This window comes from Phoca vitulina, unplaced genomic scaffold (assembly GCF_004348235.1).
Source record: "Phoca vitulina isolate PV1807 unplaced genomic scaffold, GSC_HSeal_1.0 scaffold6, whole genome shotgun sequence".
Classification (NCBI taxonomy): domain Eukaryota; kingdom Metazoa; phylum Chordata; class Mammalia; order Carnivora; family Phocidae; genus Phoca; species Phoca vitulina.
The window spans coordinates 40990756-41013632 of NW_022589709.1; the positions used below are offsets into that span (position 1 = coordinate 40990756).

The 22877-nt window shown below is 35.7% G+C and overlaps 1 long non-coding RNA gene across 4 annotated transcripts in view; it reads right to left on the reverse strand.

Moving 5' to 3' along the window:
- LOC116632254 overlaps positions 1 to 22877 on the reverse strand; it is a 430473-nt gene that overhangs the window by 402529 nt on the left and 5067 nt on the right. For 3 of the 4 annotated variants that reach the window (XR_004299378.1, XR_004299376.1, XR_004299377.1), the window contains exon 2: positions 12806 to 12867. This is a non-coding gene — a long non-coding RNA (uncharacterized LOC116632254). Of the gene's footprint in view, positions 1 to 12805; positions 12868 to 17120; positions 17227 to 22877 lie in introns of all 4 variants that reach the window. The other variant, XR_004299379.1, reaches the window with a different exon arrangement.

The window sequence follows — 22877 nt, forward strand, 5'->3', positions numbered from 1 at the left end:
CACAGTGCCATTTGGGGAAAAGAAATACATATTAGAAATGTTCATTTCAGACCTCGTCATGGAAGATCATATATTAATGTAATCAGGTGGTACATTTACATGCTCATTAGTAATCCATCATTAGTCCAAATGCTCACTATTAGGAATAAATGTACGAGTTATTCAGAATACCCAGAAATAGTATTTCTTATTTAAACATTCAGAATAAGCTGACTGAAATAAGTGCACACCTTGAATTTGAACTTTCAAGGCACATCACTAAAGTCAATCAGTTATGTCAGGACACTCTTCTATAATAATCTCAATTATAAAATTCCTGCCCCTCCCTAACAGGGAGGTGGAGTTCTAATATCTGAATCTTTTGAATTCACTACAACTACAAAAATTCCTGATGAAGTGTGTGTTTAAATTTTATGCTTTAATACATAGCATGCCACTAAAACCACATTAGTTATGCTTTATGCTGTTTAATCATATGTCAAAATCTATAAAATCTCTTCTAGCATGCTAAGGTAATTTAACTGCAATTAATCAATCAAGAAAATAAATAAAATGTAATAAATGCCAAATAATGTAACTTCTTTAAAAACAAACCACTATCTACACATTTATTCTAAAAATACTTACTAACCAACACCAATGGAGGAAAAACAGAGTGAAAATTAGGCTTGCTGAGTCTTTTTCCCATTAGTAGCTAGCTTTCTCTAAACTTACAGATGTTTTCAAGAGGTCTCTGGCATGATCTGACTTTCCAACTAAAATGTAAGCAGCTTGAGGGTCAAAACTTACCGTTTTTATCCCGTGTCCAACACAATGTGTTAATCATAACAGGTGTTTAGTAATTGTTTATTGAATGAAAGAATGAATGGTTCCAAAATCCACAAACTAGGTTCTTTCATCATAATGTTTGGGACCTGTAATAACAGTCATACTTTTTCTTCTGACAAAAATTGTATATTATACTTTGTTGGTATTTAACCAAAGGTAGTAGCGCTCTTTTCATTGATTCTCTCCTTTTCTCAGAGTCAGTTAGGAACCAACAAGGAAAGGTAGTGGAAGTGTTTGTATTTCTGCCTCCAAATGAAAACAGCGATGTTCTTTCCAAGGATGTAATTTAACAGTTTGATAGATACAGATTTGACCCAAGACGAGGAAAGTCAACTATAAGTCATGGACCCAGTCAGCAAGGATTTATTAAGCATCAACCGCATACCCTGCGCTAGGCTAGTAACTACAAATATACCAAAGGAGTCAAAAGCATGCATGCACCTGCTTTCCAGATGAGAGGAAAAGACATATATGTGTGTGTTCATTCAATAAGCATTATTGGCTACACTTTACTCCATACAAGGCACTAATGGGGAGGAGGACAGCCAACAAATCTGTTTTCAACAAGCGGATAACAAAGAAATTGTTACATACAGTAACTGTATGTCAAGCAGAAAGTCATGAGTATCTCTGAAAAATTACAAACTAATTCCCATTGGAACCCTAGGAGAAAAAGCTGGCGAAATCATGGGAAGTGTGTAAAAAAGAGATGGCGTAAAAAGAGATCAAGAAAATGTCCAAGATAACATAAATAGTGCATTTACTAGTAATGAAAGAATTGAAAGTAAGCATCCAAAAGTTTTCAGAGTAAGTTGCTCACTTTCTTGATAATGACTGAAGTTATTTTTTCTTCTCATCAAATTAGTTTCGGTGACATAAAATGGTAACTTCTGGATTAATGACCACCCAGTACAAAAAACACTGACGAATTTTCCTTTCAAGATCCCTGGTGGTAACTGCAGCTGAGAAATCTCAATACTGAAAGTATCACCAGGATATTACAACAAACAAGAGTTGCCCCTCCCACTGCCACCCCACCCACATGTGGCTATTGAGCGCTCAAAATGTGACTTATCCATTCTTTTTTTTTTTTAAGGTTTTATTTATTTATTTATTTATTAGAGAGAGAGAGAGAGAGAGAGAAACAGCATGAGAGGGGAGAGGGCCAGAGGGAGAAGCAGGCTCCCCGGGACTCTGGGATCATGACCTGAGCCAAAGGCAGTCGCTTAACCAACTGAGCCACCCAGGAACCCCAAAATGTGACTTATCCAAACTGAGTTGTATTATAAGCATAAAATACAAACTGGACTTCAAAGACTTAGTTTAAAAAGAAAAAAAAAGAATGTAATCAATATAGAAAAAAATTTTATATTGATTACCTATTGAGATAATATTTTTTTGGATATACTCAGTGGAAATAGATGTTACTATTTTCACATGTATCTTTTTACTTTTTACTCTGGTTACTATTTTCACATGTATCTTTTTACTTTTTACTCTGGATACTAGAAAATAATTGGGCAGTACTAGTCTAAAGTCATTTTGAAAAATAATTTTTTGAAGTATCTCATGCTAGAAAGAAAGGATAACATTCAGCAACATGCACTGGTATTTTAATATGATTATCTGATAGAAAAATGTTGCTATAATGAGTCACTCAATCCCTCCCAAAAATACGCAGCTAGGAAACCAAGAGCTTCTCTCTAGATGAACTGAATCTTTGTGCCACTCTGATCTAACGGGAAGTGACATCAGTTTTTATGCCTTCCTTTTTCTCTGATTGGCAGAACACCTGGGCCTAAAGTTCAGTTTACTCCACTGCAGGCTTCTTAGGGAGGGCCTTGGTTTTCTGGTTCAGTTTTACCCCATCCCCTCTATTACTTGCCTTGGTTCTGCCCCTTACTTTAACGGTCTTATTGTAAGGTACAAAAAAAGCTTTTTGGAACTAAGAGCTAAATAGCATATAAAAAAGTGAATGAGGGGCGCCTGGGGTGGCTCAGTCGGTTAAGGTCTGCCTTAGGCTCAGGTCATGGTCTGGGGGTCCTGGGATCGGCCTGCCCTGCATTGAGCTCCCTGCTCGGGGGGGTCTGCTCCTGCTCCCTCTCCTTCTGCCCCTCCCCAGCTCTGCTCCTGCTCTGTCTCTCACTTTCTCTATCTCTCAAATAAATAAGTAAATAAAATCTTTAAAAAAAAAAAAAAGAAAGAAAAGAAAGTGAATGAACCCCTTACTAGGATGTAATCAGTGGGGAGACTCATCACATCGGTGACCCTTCTCCTTGTTACAGGTGTGAAGCACGATGCATGTTTAGCAATAGCCGACCAGTACTCACATTTGAGATCATAAAAACAGAGGTGACCCCATCCATGGCGTCAACCAAGAGTCAGTGAGGTAGACAGGCACAACATGCAAAGGGCACAATGAGTGCTTAAGTCATATGTGCAGCTGTAAGAAATATGGTATCATATCAGAGAAAAAAGCAACTATCTGAATACCTAGAAATCAGGCAGTGGTGGTCATTACCAGAGCTGATCATATGCTGCGAGACACCACAGCACAGAGTGAGGACATAGAGACAACACTCAAAGATCCAAGGAGACCTGGCAGAAGCCTAGTCCCATAAAGAGACAAAAGGATATAATATCTGTGACTAGGGGCCACACAGGCCCCTGGGACCAGGCTCAGGGTCATGGCCTCCCAGATCTAGTGGACCATACAGATTCCAGTTGAGAATTAACAGTAATATGGAGCCCAGCAGCTGTAGCTGAGCTACTAGATGTGCCCACTGAGGAAGAAAAAGTCAAAGGCTCTACATATGCTTCCTATTGTTGTTGGATTTGGTCCAGGGACCGATGGGCTTGGCTGCAGGTGGAAGCACCAGTCCATTCAATTCAACTTTGTTCATGCAGATGCAGGGCAAGGAAGGAAGATGATGGCAGTGTCTCTTTCTTTATAAAGTAGAGGAATAATATTGGTTCCTACACAACTCCTATTCTAAAATTAATGCTTCAAGGATATTTAAGCTACTTAAAAAAAAAAAAAAAAACGCTTGCCAAATTTATGAAAAATCCACTGCTTCCTGTTAATCCCTATTCCTCTCCAAGAAATGCTTATAATATTATTTAATAGTGTTACAGATTTAGACTAACACAGTACAATCTTAAGGTTGTAGGAAAAGTATAGAATATGTGGAATGTTATGTAACCTTTAGAGCCCTTATAATAAATGCATTTTAAATAAATGAATAAAACAAGGGGGCACCTGGGTGGCTCAGTCGTTAAGCTTCTGCCTTTCGGCTCAGATCAGGATCCCAGGGTCCTGGGATTGAGCCCCTATCGGGCTCCCTACTCTGCAGGAAGCCTTCTTCTCCCTCTCCCACTCCCCCTGCTTGTGTTCCCTCTCTTGCTGTGTGTCTCCCTGTCAAATAAATAAATAAAATCTTTGAAAAAAAAAAGAAATAAGTATGAACTTTCTCAGATCTACAGACAGGACAGGATAGAGAAAAGATCATGGTCATACAACAAAATCAGGACCACACAGTCACAAATTACCAGAAGGCAAGAACTATTCTAAATCAACTGTACTATTGACATGGACTTGTATGTTTTCTTAAAAGTGCTAAAGGATTCAGCACACAAATAAAAAGTTTTTATTTCAGAAAATAAAAATTAATAAAATGTTAAAATGAAAAGTAGTACACATTTGGCCACAACAACAACAACAACAACAAAAAATGAAGAAAAGTCTCAGGATCTGATCAATAATAAATGACCCGTTCAATCTAAAATATATTATCTGGGGACACCTGGGTGGCTCAGTCAGGTAAGCATCTGCCTTTGGCTCATGTCATGACCCCAGGGTCCTGGGATCGAGCCCCGCATTGGGCTCCCTGCTCTGCGGGGAGCCTGCTTTTCCCTCTGCCTCTCATCGCTTCTCGGCCTTTTGGCTAAGATCAAGTGTTCCCTCTGCCTCTGCCCCTCCCCCTGCTTGTGCGCTCTCTCTCTCTCTGTGTCAAATAAATAAAATCTTTTAAAAATAAATAAATAAAATATATTATTTCTATCTCAGCAAAATTAAAAAAAAAATGGACCAAGACTCTGCCACTGCATCAACTTTTTAAAAAAGGATGAGTTCAAAAGAACTAAGTGTGAATTTCACAAAGTAGATGTAGGTAATTTCAAACTGGCTACTATGTTGATAAAGGTAAATGATGCAAATCAGAGCTGCCTATACACACACACCTTGAGATTCTAATTCAGGGAGACTCAGATAGATGAAAAACTCTACGAACAACTTCTACCCAGGGAATGTTCCAATAACACACATAGATCCAGACTCAGATCCCCTCCTTAGTCCAAGGGCAACCCCAAAGAGGCCTTCCTGACACCGAGAGGAGGGGTGAATTTCTTCAACAACAACAACAAATAAAATAAAAACATTTCCAGCTTACATGTGCTAAACCTGCCTCTTCGTGGTTTTGTGCAACTTAGACACAGCCTGGTAAAAATTCTAAGACAACTGAGTTGTCACAATGTGACAAGAGCATTAATTCATATTGAGTCACTTTCGTAGTGCTTCTTACTAAAGACCAACAAAACTAAAATATGTCCCCTAACATATCAGAAATAATGTATTTTCTACTTAGTTCCAAGGGAAAAAAAACTTTTATAACTTAAGAAAACTCAAAATATGTGACAATCTGTCACTGAATTAAAGTAAGTTATAATAACAAGTGACAATGCATGCATAATGCCCACTGCAGTTATGTGTTCATCTTCACATACAAAGGCTATTTCTCAATGGTCAGAGTAAAGCTTTGGCTAAGGTGCTGATGGCAGGATAGGGCTTGAGAAGAACCAAAGCTATGCGCAATCCAAAATCATTGGTAATTAAATCTGGAATGAGTCTTTGAACTTACAGTTGAACGTGTTGTGGGAACACGAGACTCCTGTTACTTTATCCATACTCATTTTCATAAAATGTTTGCCTTGTATGGTTGGTACTTTACCGAGGCCCCAGTGAGCAGGGCATATCACCATGGGTACTGGAGGTCAGGGAGGGTCAATTATGAGCATGCCACAATTCCATTACTGCTAACACACGCCCCTCAAACAGAGGCAGGGGACCTGACTGGGACCATTTAGGAAACAAGGGAGTAGTAGAGACATTGTCTCTTGACTTGGGAATAGGAGCAAGGCATCCCTCTCTCTCTCTCTATATATATATATATATACTCTGTATTACCACCCCTTAACTGAGTATTATTATAGTGTGTTGTAATTGACTATTTGGTTCCCTGTATCCTTCATGAAATTGCAAGATTTTTCAGAAAAAAAAATTTTGAAATACTTAAAAATTCACAAGAAAGTGCAAGGAAATGTACTATCTGTGTACCCATTCCCTAGCCCCTAGCCCCAGCCCCACTGTTAAGATCTTGCATAATTACAATATCAAAACCAGGTAAGTGATATTGATATAATGCATAGTTTATTCATATTTCAGCTGTATACATGTATTTATTTGTGTTTGTGTGTGTATGTGTGTATAGCCATATACAACTTTATCACATGTGTAGCTTTGAGAAACCACTACCACAATCAAGACATTTAACTGTACCATTACAAGACTCCCTAGTGCTACCCTTCTATGTCTACACCTACTCTCTCCCTTGCCCTCTCACCCCTGGCAACTACTAATCTGTCCTCCAACTCTATAATTACATTATTTTATGAATGTTGTATAATTGGAAATGAGCAATAATGTAACTTTTTAAGATATAATTTTTTCACTCAGCATAATTTCCTTGAGGTTTAGCCAACTTGTTGCCCTATCAATTGTTCATTCTTCTTTACTGCTGAGTAGTATTCCATACCATGGATATATCATAGTCTGTTTAACCATTAATGGACATTTGGTATTTCCAGTTTAGGGCTATTACTAATAGAGATGTTATGAGCATTCATGTACAAGTTTCAGTGGGAAAATAAATTGCAAGATTTTTAAGGGGATAAATAGTGTTTGATTCAATACTGTATCTCCAATACTTTATACAATACCCAGTAGGTACTCAAAAATGTTCATTGAAGGAATGATGAATGAACCACAAAATTGCCTCTAAATAAAATATAAAATAAGACTCATCTTGTGGGAAAAACATAATTAGCTGGGAGGGAAAATGTCAGCAAGAGGTCCTGAAAGTTGCTTTGCACACAAAGGAAACCACCAACAAAACAACAAGATGACCTACTGAATCAGAGAAGATATTTACAAATGATATATCTGATAAGGGGTTAATATTCAAAATCTACAAAGAACTCCTACAATGCAACACAAAAAAAATCCCCAAATAATCCAATTTAAAAATGGGCAGAGGACCTGCATAGACATTTTTTCAAAGAAGACATATAAATGACCAAAAGACACACGAAAAGGTGCTCAGCATCACTTATCATCAGAGAAATGCAAATCAAAACCACAATGAGGTATCTCCTCATACCTGTCAGAATGGCAAAAATCAAAAACACAAGTAACAACAAGTATTGGTGAGGATTTACAGAAAAAGGAACCCTTTTGCACTGTTGTTAGGAGTGCAAGTTGTGCAGCCACTGTGGAAAACAGTATGGAGGTACCTCAAAAAATTAAAAATAGAATTACCATATGATGCAGTAATTCCACTACCGGGTATCTACCCACAGAAAATGAAAACACTAATCAAAAAGATAATATGCACCCTTATGTTTATTGCAGCATTATTTACAATAGCCCAATTAGGAAAGCAACCCAAATTATGTCCATTGATAGATGAATGGATAAAGAAGATGTGGTATATACATACAATGGAATATTGTTCAGCCATGAAAAAGAATGAGATCTTGCCATTTGCAACAACATGGATGGATCAAGAGGGCATAATGCTAAGTAAAACAAGTCAGACAAAGACAAATACCAGATAATTTCACTTGTACGTGGAATTTAAGAAACAAAACAAAGGGAAAAAAAGACAAAAAAAAACAGACTCAAATACAGAGAACAAACTGGTGGCTTCCAGAGGGGAGGTAGGTGGAGGGTGGGTGAAATAAATAAAGGTTATTAGGAGTACACTTATCCTGATGAGCACTGAATGATGTATAAGACCGCTGAATCATTATACTGTACTCTTGAAACTAATGCTAATTATACATCAATCAATCAATAATTTAAAAAATTATAAAAAAGAGGTCCTGAAAGTTGCACTCATGGATTTAAGTCTACAGTATTCCAAAGGAAACACACACACACACACACATACCTTTTTCAGTTTGCTTTAAATATTGAGTTTCGTATTAAGATGGTGTTTGGATTAATAAGCTACAGCTGACCTTTTTTTGGAAACAACTGAGGAGACTTTCTATTCTAGCCAAAATGGACTAAGAGGGGCTATGTGTACCCTCCTTCCTAAAACAACAACAATAGCAACAATGACAAAAAATATAAAAAATGGGTTTTTTAAGACATGGACATCAGGCAACAACAAGATCCCTAAGAAATGAGAAGCCAAGGAGATAAATCTGCTTGCCCTGCTTACAGTCTTGAGGGTTTCTTAGCAGAGGCACAGGGACGGTAACTCAAGAGTGGCAAATTCCCTGAGTTGACGAAGCAGGTCTGAAAGTACAGGAGGATAAGGTGGCTATGGTTCCCAGGACGGAGCACCTGGCAGAGAGCTACTATATAGAGAAAGATCTCCTAAGACCTGCAGGGTCCCACTTGAGAATGTAGCAGAGTACTGATCAGGGCAAATGTCTGAGGAAACTTCCCAAGGCTGGGTATTCCTTAACTCTAAGGAATAAGTAGATCTAAACAATGATCAATATCTGCTAACATCACAAAAAGAGAGAGAACCAGTAGTCTTGCTCAGCCTCCTCCAAATGCATTTGGTCAAGTTCCTAATCTTAATTACCAATTAGTAGAAAAGATATGGGGCAGAGGAGCTTATTAAACAACTCCACAGGAAGGCATCAGCAAATACAAACCATGGAGAACTCTACCACCCAAATAATCCAGTTTCCTTAACAAACAAGGAAAAATAGATAGAAGGGAAACCTACAGAGTAAAAGAGAAGAGAAATAACCAATTGCAATGTACGGGTCTTACTTGTATTCTGTTTCAAACAGCAAAAAGTAATTATAAAAATTTAAGAGACAATTGAGAAAATCTGAATATTGATTGTGCATATTTGATAACAATAAGAAAATACTGACTTTTATATGTGGTTCATTTTTTTGGTGTGATTCATTTTTTTCAGTTAAAAAATAAGTCCTAAAAAAAAAAACCAAACAAGTCCTAATCTTATAAAGATATCTGCTGAAATATTAAAGAATGAAATTATGTCATGTCTGGAATTGGCTTCCAAATAATTTGGGGTGGGGGTGGGAAGCGGAAATAGGAATATGTTGAAACAAAATTATCCATGAGATGATAGTTGTTGAAGGTAGGAATAGGTGTATGAAAGTTCATTATACCATCCTCTCTAGTTTTTAGTATATTTCAAATTCTCATAATAAAAATTTAGATAGGTAAATTAGAAGTATGTCAATAAATACATAAGAAATTGAGGCAGTGATTCAGAACTCAGAGGTCACTGGCCATGATGAAAACTATTTCTCAGACATGGAGATATCAGAAATGATATTTTACAAGGACATTGAGGACTGTGGTTTGTAGCATTCCCTTAATGGAAGACCATATTTTCTCCACACAGAACACTGGCTTTTTAGCAAGGATAGACCTTCTTTCTGAAAATAGACCTGGCAGTATGGAAGTGGTTGACTACCTAATTGAAGACACCAAAAGACATCAAAGGAGACCAAAAACCTGGGTCTACAGATGTGGTTGTTATGTCTTCCTGTTCTCTCAATAAGGTTAGGTTTATGAGAATTTTAACAGAGCATATGACTGCTATCCTTCCAACAGCATCCCTGCAATACAAACTCATCCAGTTCAATCTTGCCATCCCTACGAAATGTTCCTGTTTGCTCCTTGTCGCAACTCCACCTTTCAACACACATTTTAATTTTTTGGTTTTGAGGTCAGGAAAATGTCCAAAAATTTTTTTCCCACTCAAATAATTCATTAGAAATACGTTCCATCTAGAATCTAGTTGTTTTTGCAGTAGGAAGGACACTGTGAGTAGCTTGTCCATGGTTCTGCCAAAAGAAGTCTCCTCTTATCTGAATCCTACCCATTCAAAAGGATATGTTCAAAGCCAATAAATGGAGTTCCTAAAAAGATGAATGTTACATCTTCCATTTTAAAAACTTCCTCATGGTCTCTAGTTCAGTATCTTATAAATAATCTATAGCCTACATTTCTTACTCAAGAAATGAGCTGATTCGCTGACTTTAAAAAAAAATCAACATAAATTTTAAATTCTCAGTATATTTTAACTAATAATTCTGTCTATAATATTACTGACTAGTAATATTCTTAAAATATCATGATGCATCCTAATGTTTATTTTCACTAAATGCCTAAAAAGGCCATGGGAGCAGAGCTTTAAAATATGATTTAAAATCTGATGTGTGCTTTGGAAGCAAAATCAGCTTTGGGGACTCAAGGCTAGTGAGCATTTTTGTAGGTTGGTTACATTTTGCACTGCAAGATGCATTACAGAAATTGTAACTGAACTTTTCGAAATATTTATCATCATTGTTACAACTTTCATTAGACTGTTTTTCTTTTTAGATGCAGTCTTGCTTATAATGCCCATTTTAAAAGTTGCTACCCCAGGCTTATAAAACAAAGTTATAATGTCTTCCCATCAACAGTATTAAAAACATTCATCTCTAAGAAAGTGTTATAAAGAAATTCCACTGCAATTATAACTCAAATATTAAAGAAAATATAAAAAATGATAATGTATTATAGAATACCAAATGATTAGAAATTCTTTGTATAAGACTTTAATTTCCGATAAAAGCAAAATACCCATATAGTAGCCACTAGTCACATGTGGCCTATGTAAATTTAAATCAATTAAATTTAAATTACATTCAAAATTCAGTTTCTCCATCGAACTAGCCACATTTCAAATACTCACCAGCCACATGTGGCTACTGGTTACCATACTGGACAATGCAGATATAGAACAATGTCCATCATGTCAGAAAGTTTGATTGAGTAATGATGGTCTTTGTTAGAGAGATCACTACTGATGAATGGATGTGCATATATCAATTTATTTCTCCAAAGTCATTTTTCCTTTAGTATAGGAGGCAGAATTAAACCGATAAAATTTAAATCGCTTTTCTGGAAAATCTATATTCTCATGTAAATATTTAAAACTGTGCCACAAGTATTGCAGTGTAGATTTTCTTTTTCCTCTCACCACAAGGAGAATGGAATTTCAAAAGATTCCACCTGCTCAAGATAGGGAATTATGGCATTAGCCAGTCTTCTTCCCCTTTGATTCACATTTTTCTTTATAAAGATCTATTCTAACCCTGCTGCTTTCAAGTTTACCCAGCAATGGCCCAACCTTTATTTTGTGGCAAGGAATTCCTATTTAGAGGGGAGTACTTCAGGTCTCAAACTCCACACTTGTGAAGTTTGTTAAGTAACGTAAGAAAACTCACTTCCTATTCAGGTCCTCCTACCAGGACAGGAGGCTCTTACACCCTTCCAAAGTACCAACAAATTCCTTAGTCTAACACAACTTCTCATCTCTCAATTCAGAAAGATGCATTTTGTAACATATGTAAAAAGACAAAAACATGGAAAGGCATAAATAATACCACACTGTCATGTGGGAAAGTGAAATGCTCCTGAAGTGAGATACTGAATAGGAAGGGTCTGTCTAATTCAGCAGAGAAACTGAGTGAGATCATCTCTACCATTTATGCTTAGCAAGGAACCATGCTACAATGGAAAGACAGAAATACAAGAGTAACAAAGTAAATGAAAATAGTATGAAAAACTTCTAAACAGGGCTAAACTAGATGCATTTAAATGCAACTCCTGAAAACCTTGATGAACAGTAGTAAGTCTGTATTTAAAAGACTAGATAAACCATATAGCTGATCCAGATGGTAAAAAAAAAAAGCAATCTATAATTATATGAGTATAGAGAGTTTTAAGAATTTTCATGAAAAAGTAAACAATAATGAATAATTATTTAGTATCGAAAATAATTTGACTTTAAAAGTAGAGAGTGCAAATGAGAAAAAAATAATAAAGTCCAAGTAAAGAAATACCTAATACAAGAGTCCAAATATTTGTGAAGTGGATCTTTGTCCAGAATAGTGTGCTGTTTGGAAACAATTTCTACAGTAGATTCAATAGATTCCATGGAACAGAAAATTAATTAGAACCTTAAAATTAGCTATAGAAATTAGCTACAAACTAATGAGTTTGGGGGAAAAAAAGAAAGAACACAATATGCCAACTTTCCAAGCCTTTCTGCAAATAGACTTTCACATCTTAAAAATTACACTTGCTTTCAAGATTCTTTGCATCCATAACTTCAACTTTTTGCTCACTTGCTCACTCCCCAAGGAAGTCTAAAACCAAATAAACTGCCATAAATGTTTACCAATAAAATATTATTTTCTAATCAATTTTTTCTTGATTTTTAAAATTGAAAAAGTTTTTATTACAATTAGGTCACTACTCCTGGCATAAGGCCTCTGAAACATTGTTTCTCAGACACTAATGGGTCTTGGAAAAGTTTGAAACTCTCAATTCATTACGACTTTGAGTAGCTGTTTTGTACCTAAGAATGAGAATTGATGGAGAGGTTGGGACTAAACACATAATTTTATGAAATATGATGAAAACATAAGGGTTTTGTTATGACGCACATAACAATCAAGAACCTGTTTCTTTTTAGCAAGCTCCTAAAAAGTACCTCCCGTATAATTATTAAATAAAAACACTCACTTATTCAGTACTCAGCTAGCTTTTAAACTCTGAATAAGAGAAGTACACAGTGAGAGAGGTACTTACATGGTTTCCTTGGATACTGGATGATGCCATTCAGGTCTATGTTTTTATCTGAAAGTGGTGCCCTGCGGAGAAATGAGGCTTGGTGAGTGGCTGTTTATACATAGTAAGTAAATAGGAACTTTGTTTATTTTACAAAGCAGTTTTTTATTTTGACCCAGATTTCTTTTTATCATACCCAAACCTTGTAAACATCAATAATATGGTAGAACAGGTACTTTGCACAACTCTTGGTAATATCACTTTAAAAATCATAATTATTAAAGCGGAAGCTCAGAATACTTTGTCTAAGCACATTACTCCTTGGGCTACTTTATATATCTTAACTACTATATTTATGTCAGACAAATCAATGAACACTGCCTGCCCCTCTATTTTCCTTCAAAAGGAATTGTTCTCAAACTGTCAACAAAGAAATTAATCAAAAAAATTCACATAAATGATAAATGTCCTTACCTTAATCAAAGAGTAAGAGAACCCCAGCTTTACCAGCTCCTAAACATCCAGGGTTTCCACAGACATGAACTATCATTTTAAATATAGTAGTGGGTACTAGATTCTCAATAGTTTAAGGGCTATGAGCACACAATTTTGACATTCAGTCTCTCAGAACTACATGCTGTCTAATTTTGGTAGCATGATTAATCCCTCCTATGTGATAAGTTTTAACCTTCTAATATTTCTCTGGATTGAAAAGAACAAACAAGCTACAGCAAAGAATGGCAACTAACTTTAACGCTGAACACAATTTAATAATCTGAAATGAAGTAAGTGTGTGCTATGTTTCCATTAAAAAGTTTCCAGCCACAATTAATTGAACAAAAACTTGTCTTGTTCCAAGATTATTCTTGGAAATGTAATTTTAAAGTCTGCGTGAAATGAGGAAACTTACTTTTTTACCATATGAAAGCAATCTCATTTTTTAGGAATGATTTTTGGATAGGCTTCCAATTTGATATTTTCCATTTGAACTAACTGCATAGGGGCTTGGCAGGGGGAGGGGAGGGAAGCAATTCTGTGTTCTTTTGCCAGCACTGACAAAGGTCTGGTTGTCAGTGATACCTTTACAGCTAAATTTACCCCAGAGTGACAGGAACAGGTGCACCTCGGCCTGCCAGACACTTGTGCACAGGGATCACGCATCTTACGGCTTGACGATCAAGGGGGGAAAGCCTGGGTCTTCATAGAAAAGGAGAAGAGACAAACGCAGCCCAAACTGGGGGGTTTCTCTTCAAAGCCAGCTGGTCTGGCTTTATTCTACAGGAATTTTTTTACCTGTCAGGGTTTGGACAACAAAGCCCTCAGCAGGTGCTGAAGGGTACAACTTCCTGGAGAAGCAGAAAGGCACTGGTGAGTTTCAATTGCCAAAATATATTTTTTAATCTTTAAAAGTTGATTTTGTTATCTTGGAAGAGGCACTGCTGAGGAACCTACATTCAGAAAGCTGATGAGACCATTGGAATCAGAGCCAACTAACTCAACAGTAGGTTTGCCTGGTGTAGAAAGTAGAGCTGTTACCATTTGACAATTTTTTACATTTAAAAAAAGAGTTTTATAGGAAAGACTTTATATTTTGAATGTTGGTCTTTTTCATTACTAACTCCAATATCTGAAAGATGAAGAATTAATTACATATATGATATTAAACTATTAAAATAAACACACAAATATCATTTCCTCTCTTTTTTATCTAATTCTGTCATAATCTATTCTGAATAAAATGTTTTTTTAATAAATCAAATAAAAATGTGAAATGGTACATGCTCTTTTCAAACGTTTCATGCGCTAACATTTTTTATGTGTGCATGTGACAAGAATATGATTAGAGAGAATATGAAATTAGTTTTATTTATAATACATTTTTAAAAACATGTATTGCACAGAATATTTAATAATTAAAAGTGGCAACATTTTCTCATTACCTTACAAAGAGTTTCTTTGGAGAAAAATCTTTGGAATAAACAACCAAGACAGTACTAAAGCATGTTTTTACGTCACTGATTTCCAAAATTAGTACATTTATATATTTGGTATTTTTATTTTGTGAATTCAAAAGTTTAGGCAAAAATATTTTTTTCAGAATAGGATTTTAATTAATACAAAACATGGAAAAATAAGACCACATGTCAGGATATATTTTTAAAAAGTGATTCTATTTCAAGGACTCATTCTTTTAACTACGCTTCACAGCATTTCTCTACAAATTGTTGTATTATACAAATTGAAAACATTTATTTAAGCAAGTAAGGAGCTCAAAGCTAAAGACTATACATAGTAAACATATGAAACCATTTTAACAACCAAATTCCATATTCACAAGCAACATGGGCTAATGAATGTAAAAGACACACAGCACACACTGATCAAGAATGCTATAAATTATTAGCCATAAAATCAATTTTCTGGGCTGCGGGGGGTACAATTGGTGCTTAAGAAGAGAAAGGCTCCTACCAATATAAATTACTAATATTATGAGGTAATTGTTTTTTTCTGATGATCTCGTAAATAATTTTCAATCTACATGCTTAACACACAGTTGTATAGTAGGAAAATAATAAGATCTGACTTTTTTAATGACCACTGCATCTAAAATAATTATCAGATCAATGATGATATGGATAAGCCACAAATTTATAAGTATCATACTCTTTTAGACTGACTTAATTGCTGTTTAAAATTATGAACTGTTTGTGGTTTAAAAAATTACCAGAAATGATCCAGCCAACCAAAAAATCTAATATTTTTAAAACATAATTAAAACCCAAATCTGATTTTCATTCTGAATTATTACATGTAGAACATGGTTCAGAAAGTTAAAGTATATTCTATTTTTTAAAAAGGAATATATTATGGTTTCAAACTGCTATTTCTGTGTGATATTCTGTCATCTTCATTATATTGCTCTGGCACCTAAGTAAACTTGGTCACCGCATTTTTTTAGATAACTCCATTAGTCTCTTAAAGAATGATTATGTACTGCATGCACTTGATAATTTTGTTATTTATCTGGTCTGTTAAATACTATATTCCTAAAGAATCAGAACACTCACTTCTAGAAATAAGTACAACAAAACTGAACGTATACTCTTAGGTCAACTTTAGAATTACATTTGTGAAGTCTTTATGTACAGTGTAATTATTATACTATTTGTCATTAACACTCAATACAAGCCATACAAAAGCTTCTTCCAAACTATTTTTTATGAGTCTTGTGAATTATTTAAGTGTGACTTAGCCTATTAGAGACAATGTTAGGGACAGCCCAAATATTTCCAAGTAACCAAAATTTGTCATTTTAACCATGCCCTGAATTGTGGGCTTCATCTAAAATTTCACGTTTTTTCTTGTAATTATGGAAAGAAGTTTTAATTCCTAGTACAACTTGCAGCTACGTTTGTACTTTCCAGTAAACCTTCAACTTTTGTGTCACAAAAATACCCATGCCAACTCCCTCAATGTGGAAATGATTTCTTTTAATAAGTCTTAGTCAGAAATTATGATGACGTTGCAATGACTCATATGCGTCCTAAAAGTTTAATTTAAAAGCATATTTTTAAATTTTAAGCATTATTTGCAATGCATCTTCGTATCTTAAGAATGGCTTATTTATAGTGGAGAAAAATTAATTTTTCTCCTGTTTCAGAAAGACATTTGAAAAACATTTTGTTTAACCATAGATGCACAGGGAAAATCTTGATTCTCCCAGCAACTAATTTCAATAAATTATACTGTGAATATCGATCTATTTAATTTCAGGACAATGAAGCTTCCAGCTAAAATGGTTTACTTGTAAGTATTTAAAGAAACAAAAATACTTTGGCAGCTTTAAATGTATCTCCTTATTGACCAGCCACCTGACTGACAGCTGTCAACTGTCTGTGGGCCAAATGTAACCCAGTAAAGATAAAAATTACATATTACTCATCCCTGTTGATAATACCTGGTGCCAGTGAGGTTTTCAAGTAGGAATAACTAGACTACAGATATAAAGAAGTAAAAAGGGAATCATTTCCACCACCCACCATCCCCCCTTTGTCATTAACTTATTTCCCCTTCCTTTTCTACTTATCCCACTTCTCTTGATGCCCATATCTCACACCTACAAAGAGTTAATTTCCTTAAAGGAACTTCAGATGTATGTAACAAGTGTGTGACTATGAAAATACTGGGCAGCCAGGTAATGATGCCCACACATTTCTTTCAATCAAATCTTCTTTTGAGCTCATGGAGTGTTTGAATTGTGGGAAAGAGTCTTTGATGCTTTCAACTACTCATTTTTTTAAAAAAAATGAAATGGAAGCACAAAAATAAAATTTACCCAAGGTCACCAACGTGAGGATGTAGATGTAGACTTGGCTCTATCCCTCAACTTCACATCCAGTGATTTTTTTTTCTATTAGACTTTAAACATGTGGACAATAAAACTATAAGTAAAAGAGAACACATGGAAAATTAATGTGAGTGACATTCCATTGGGGAACTGTTTGCAGCCACCAAACTTAATACCTTATTAGAGAAATACAGTTTTATCAAAGCATATTAAAATGTAGCTCTAAAAAAAAGAACATAAACACATTAAAATATCTATGTTATAAACTCTTTTTTAGATTCTCTTTACTATTTAAACTGATTTCCAAACTGAAAATATTTATGGTGTATATGAAACAGCAGAAAGAAAAAAATAATAAATGGCAATATATATGTTTAGAAGATAAATGCATAAATGAAAAGTTCAGGTTGAAAAATTTCTCTGAAATATTAGAAAATAATTAAAAATACCAAATATACCAAAGCATAAGCACACATACATTACCTAAGTACAGAATATACTAAACAGTTCACATAACCAACTCAACAACTAACTAGCGTCCTGTGTGTGTGGGTGTGGGTGGCTGGGTGTGTGTGTGTTAATTACAAAACCTCTCTGGACCCCAGAGGCCCCATCAGCAAGTGTTTCCTAACAGCTCAGAAATTCTATGACTCAACAATCCTGTATTAATATAAATATCTTGTATTTATTCAAATTATTATTAATTATATTAATATTTTATATTGTTATAATATAATTTGTTGATAATGCTGCACATCATACTGATTCAATCAAGGTCATGAAAATATATTCAAAATAAATATTTTATTCTTCTCTGACCCTCTAGAAAAGAAATCATTTAGGAGATAACTACCATGTTCTGAATTTAAAAGGATTTATTTTAACCCTGAGCTTTGGAGCTGTATTTGCCTGTGAGAAGTGTTTGCTTTAAAACCAAAACAAGCAAATGAATTTTTTAAAAGGGGGGGAACCTAAAACATTAATATAGGATATGGGAGGAAATTGTGGACAGGATTTCCCTGCAAGGAATTGGTCTAGAATAATCTTCAACAGCTCTATGATACCATTTAGCACCTAAATTATACAAAATATCTAAATTTACAAATGTATTTGCTTATTCTATTACATTTAGTCCAAATCAACATTGTTAATCAGCAAACCACTTAATAATATGCGATAACAGTATGCAAATCAATTGCAAGCAAAATAATCAGTAAATAATATCCATTTCTAATAATTGTGAAAGACAAGGGTGTCAAAGCAAAATGTGCAAAAAATCCTGCATCTCAAAGGGTGTTAGTGAAAGTGAATGACTTTTCTCTCAGCTGCCTTTGAAGGATCTTAAATGTTTTCTCGTTACAGCTAAAGAGTACTGTCCGAAGAGCACTGAGCAGAAGTAGGCAGCTCTGAGTCGCAATCTCTGTTTCACTGCTCAGTAATTTTGTGACTGGAAACAAGTCATGTAATCTCTGGGAGGACTCTGAAGGGATGTGACTCTTTGCGGGGCTATGCGTAACTCAGAGGAAAAGGCAATTCTAGAAGGTGTTTATCCAGTAGAAGGTGTTTCTCTTGCTTCATGTGAGGTCCCAAAAGAATTCTGGACAATATGGGTGGGTTCCGGCCTCCAATAGCCTGCCCTGCCCCCTCCCTACTGTTATAAGAAGCCCACCATATTGGTGGCATTCCAAATAATTAAAACTAACACCAGTTTTTAGCCTGTAAGATGAGTGTGGCAAATAAAATCACTTTACAATACACTACTGACCAGCTAGCCATATTTTTCCTACTTGGGTACCCTGGTAACAAAACATGAAAGGTCTCAACCTTCAAAATTACATTATCACACATAGCTTTGAACTTTTCAGTACACTTTATAAGTCTGAGTTGCCACACACACAAAAAAACTTAATAGCCATTTAATGTTTTCAGTTTTATAAAACGGGACATTTTTAAAAATGAAAAAAAAAAATATTCACCACACTTGCCGCTGTAAGCCTGCTTGAGAACATGTTTGCTCGTGTCAGAAAAATGTTGGAACGAGAAACAGGCTCATCAGAGAACCCCCTTAATCTGAAGGGTTAAAAATATCTGGATCCAAGAGAGGTTAACAGCAGCATCTGGCTACGCAGAGGGGTTAAAAGGCTGGGAATACGGATCCCCCTGTTGCCTGGGATGACAATGTCATGAAGGCCCTATATGATTGCTCGGCAGGCAAGAGGTAATTATCAAGGTCATAAGGAATATTTGTATTAATTGGAAGTCTTTTTAGGGAAAAGCCACATTTCTCAGGTGATTGTGCATGGGACTAGTCCTGGTTGCCAGGAATCTAGGCTCAAGCAGCCGGCAGCCGCTGAAGCATGAACGTGTTCTCAGCTCAGTTGTCACTAACGGTAGAGGTCGCGGGATCTGAAACCTATTTTACAGGTTTTGCTGAGATACTGGGATCCAAGAGTTCATTCAAGAAAAGATAAGCACTGACCCTCAGATACGTAAAGATGAAGAACTGTACAGAAATTTGAGAGAATTGGGTCCCCGCATTGCTTAATCAGTCTTCTAATCACAACGGGCAGAATATATGTCGCATGTCCTTTTCGATTGTTTACAGTACGAGCCAAGACAAGCAATGGAAAGATTCATATCACTCTGATCTCTCATTGTTACTATTTTGAAAAGAGTTCACTAATTTAGAAGTTCCATAAAACTTACCATTAGTTGAGAGCGTGGGAACGAATAATGTAGCAAATGTCAGGTTAAGGAATTAGAAGTCTTCGCAGATCTTATGATCACCCTTACCCTAAGGCAGTGGCTTGCAAGCAAAATCTTATGATCACCCTTTACCCTAAGGCTGTGGCTTGCAAGCAAACTATACGTAAGAAACACCCCAGGAGCTAGTTACAATGCAGATTCCTGAGGTTGTTGCTCAGGGGATCCGAGATGGGGCCTAAGAATCTGAGTGAATCTGAAGGCCTCTGATAAACTGTTCTCTGTGCTAGATTGTTCAGTCCTCACTAGAGCCTCTTCTCTTCTTCAAGAGGTCAGTTCTCTTGCTTTGCAGTAGCAAGAAAACCAGCACCCAGCGATCTCAGGCCCTAGGAGACCAAAGGAAGCCTATGGATACAGCTACAGAAGTTCTAGGGTCCATTTTTATTTATTGTTAGATATACTTGCACTTAAATAGTTTTATTTTAATTATTTCTATGTAGATGGGCAAATGGTAAGGTTCACCCAACACTAGAAATGAGCGAAAAATCATTCTCAAGCTCTACTTGAGTTTCAGGCACTGAGTAAAACAGCTTTAAATATGAACAATGGCTTGAATTGACTCTTCAGAAAAGTCATTAGAAAATAGCGCAGAGAGTGCTTGTTACGAGAAGTATATATGCATATACATTCAAGTTTTAGAATACTCAATTGATCATCACTGACCCAGGGAGTTTAGAAGGCTATGGCCCAGCAATAACGTAGAGGAAACCACAGGCTTTATTCTCCTGTGCGCGAGCTGTTTTGTGGCCATAGGCAACCCAAACTAGAGTCTCACAGCTACCAAAGGGTGAGGTGAGAATGTGTGCAACAGTGTAGATGGATGAACATAAATCCTTCGAAAATAGATAAACAACACAAGCACATGCCTTATTCACTGTGAGTTAATCACTGTTGTAATCAGAGTAATTATAGTGATTAATAACAAAAAAAAATCATAGAAACTCTTCTATGACCATATTATCTGTAGCACACATCAATTGTTCAGAAATAAGCTCCCTTGTTAGCAGTATTTTATTTTGAAGTGATTCAAATAAATAGAAAATTATTAATATCTTACGGTTCTGAAATAGAAAATGTAACTTTCCAAAGCATGAAAAAAAAATCTAATTGTTAATAACCAGTTTGTGTGTGTGTGTGTGTGTGTGTGTTTATGGTTGTACTGACTTTATAACTGAAAATAAAAAATTTACAACTGAAAATGAGAAGATGAAGCAGAAAAGATGAAGGAAGAAAGAAGGAAAAAAGAGAAGGAAATGGAAAAGACAGGATTAAATCTATTGATTAGCTATTTCACTATTGCTAAAGGGGTCAAAAGGCATAAGAAAATTGTAGAATGTTTTCTACTTACCCTTCTTTAAGTAGCATTCAAAATCTTTTACTTAGAATCATATTTCTTCATCTCTGAATTTCTTCAGAATATATTATAAAGTACATTGCATTTGATATGGATGCTCCAGATTTACAGGTTTAATGCCATACAAAGTTGGGAGATATTTGATTTACGTGCCCCATCTTTGCACAAAGGAAGATGCTTTATCTGTGATTTCAGAGAGGTGATAAAAGACAGAATGCATTTTTCCCTCCAACCCTGAACCTCTCTCCAACCCTTCCAAATTCTATCCTTCATCCAGGAAGCAATACACATGCTCGTCATAGGGCTCTTAGATCTCCTTCAAGACAGTTCTGGAGAAATAATCACTAATTACACCTCTGATGGCTTTTCGAGGCAGAAGGGAGTTCACACAGGGTGAGACCAAGTGACAACATGGTAGCTATGGCACAAGGGACATGCATCCACTGGGTGCCCCCTATGCAAGACGGGAATAGAAAAAGAGACTGGAACAACGGGTACTAAAGTGTTATTATATTTTTTAAAAAAATAAGTAGACAAATTTTCAAGGAGCAGAATGATACTTGGCTGATAGAGAGTTCATCTTCCAATCACAACCTCTTCAAAAATAATAAAGTTTCTTCTTCAAGTAAGACAGGCTTCCCACTTACTAGTACCCAGGGCTCACTTACACGTCGGCCAAGTGGGAGGGACCTGAGACACGCTCAAAGTCTCCTCCCTGAAGCATCTCCCGATCAACAGAACAGGGAATTTATGGAAGTTGTGTAATCATAGATACTCCTTTGGAGTATGAACTCCTTTCAGAAAACTTCTGAAGAGAAGTTCACTTAAAGGAGTAACACATTGATACTGCATCATGAAGTAAACGGTTGGAGTGGCGGGCTCCTCTGATAGAACATAGTCCAAGAGAATTCTGGAACATAAAGAGGCTGCTGAGGAATGAAAGGACCTTGTGGGTCACATCAGTGAAAGGCTGTGAGGAGACAGAGGCACTCAATAAAGAGCTATTATTGATTTTAAAAATTGCTGCTGGGTGAGTGGAGCATGCCAGAGTGAACGAAGGACAAGCTGAAGGTGAGTCTAGGGAGGCTGGTGATACAAAGACAAGCTTCAGCAACCTTACAGTTTTGCCTATACTGCACAGATAATATTGATTTAAAAAGACTTAAAAACTCAGATTTAATAAAAAGCCACTAATTCTTTATATTTATGCGAAGGTTCCTTAAATTTAAGTGTAAGATTATGTAATCAATGAGCAATTTAGAAGATGTCTGCCATAACCAAAAAATAAGATCTTGGAGCCTTATTCTAAGCAAATGGATATATAATTACTTTCATAAGTCTGATAAAATCAAATATGAACACACACAAAAAAATGTTTCTCTGAAAAGAATATGGAACACTGACAAGGATAATATAAATTGGCAACCCCAGAATGTAAGACTTCTTGGTATAATATACATTGGTTTAATCAACATATTATCCTAAATATTTTATATTTATTTCAAATATAAAAAGTTCTATTATGAAATAAAAACTGCTTTGAAGCATGAAAGCTGATAGAAAAGGAAACAACTTCTAAACTACTGTTAGATAAATGAGACATTGAGATATTTTCCAGGAACATGGGG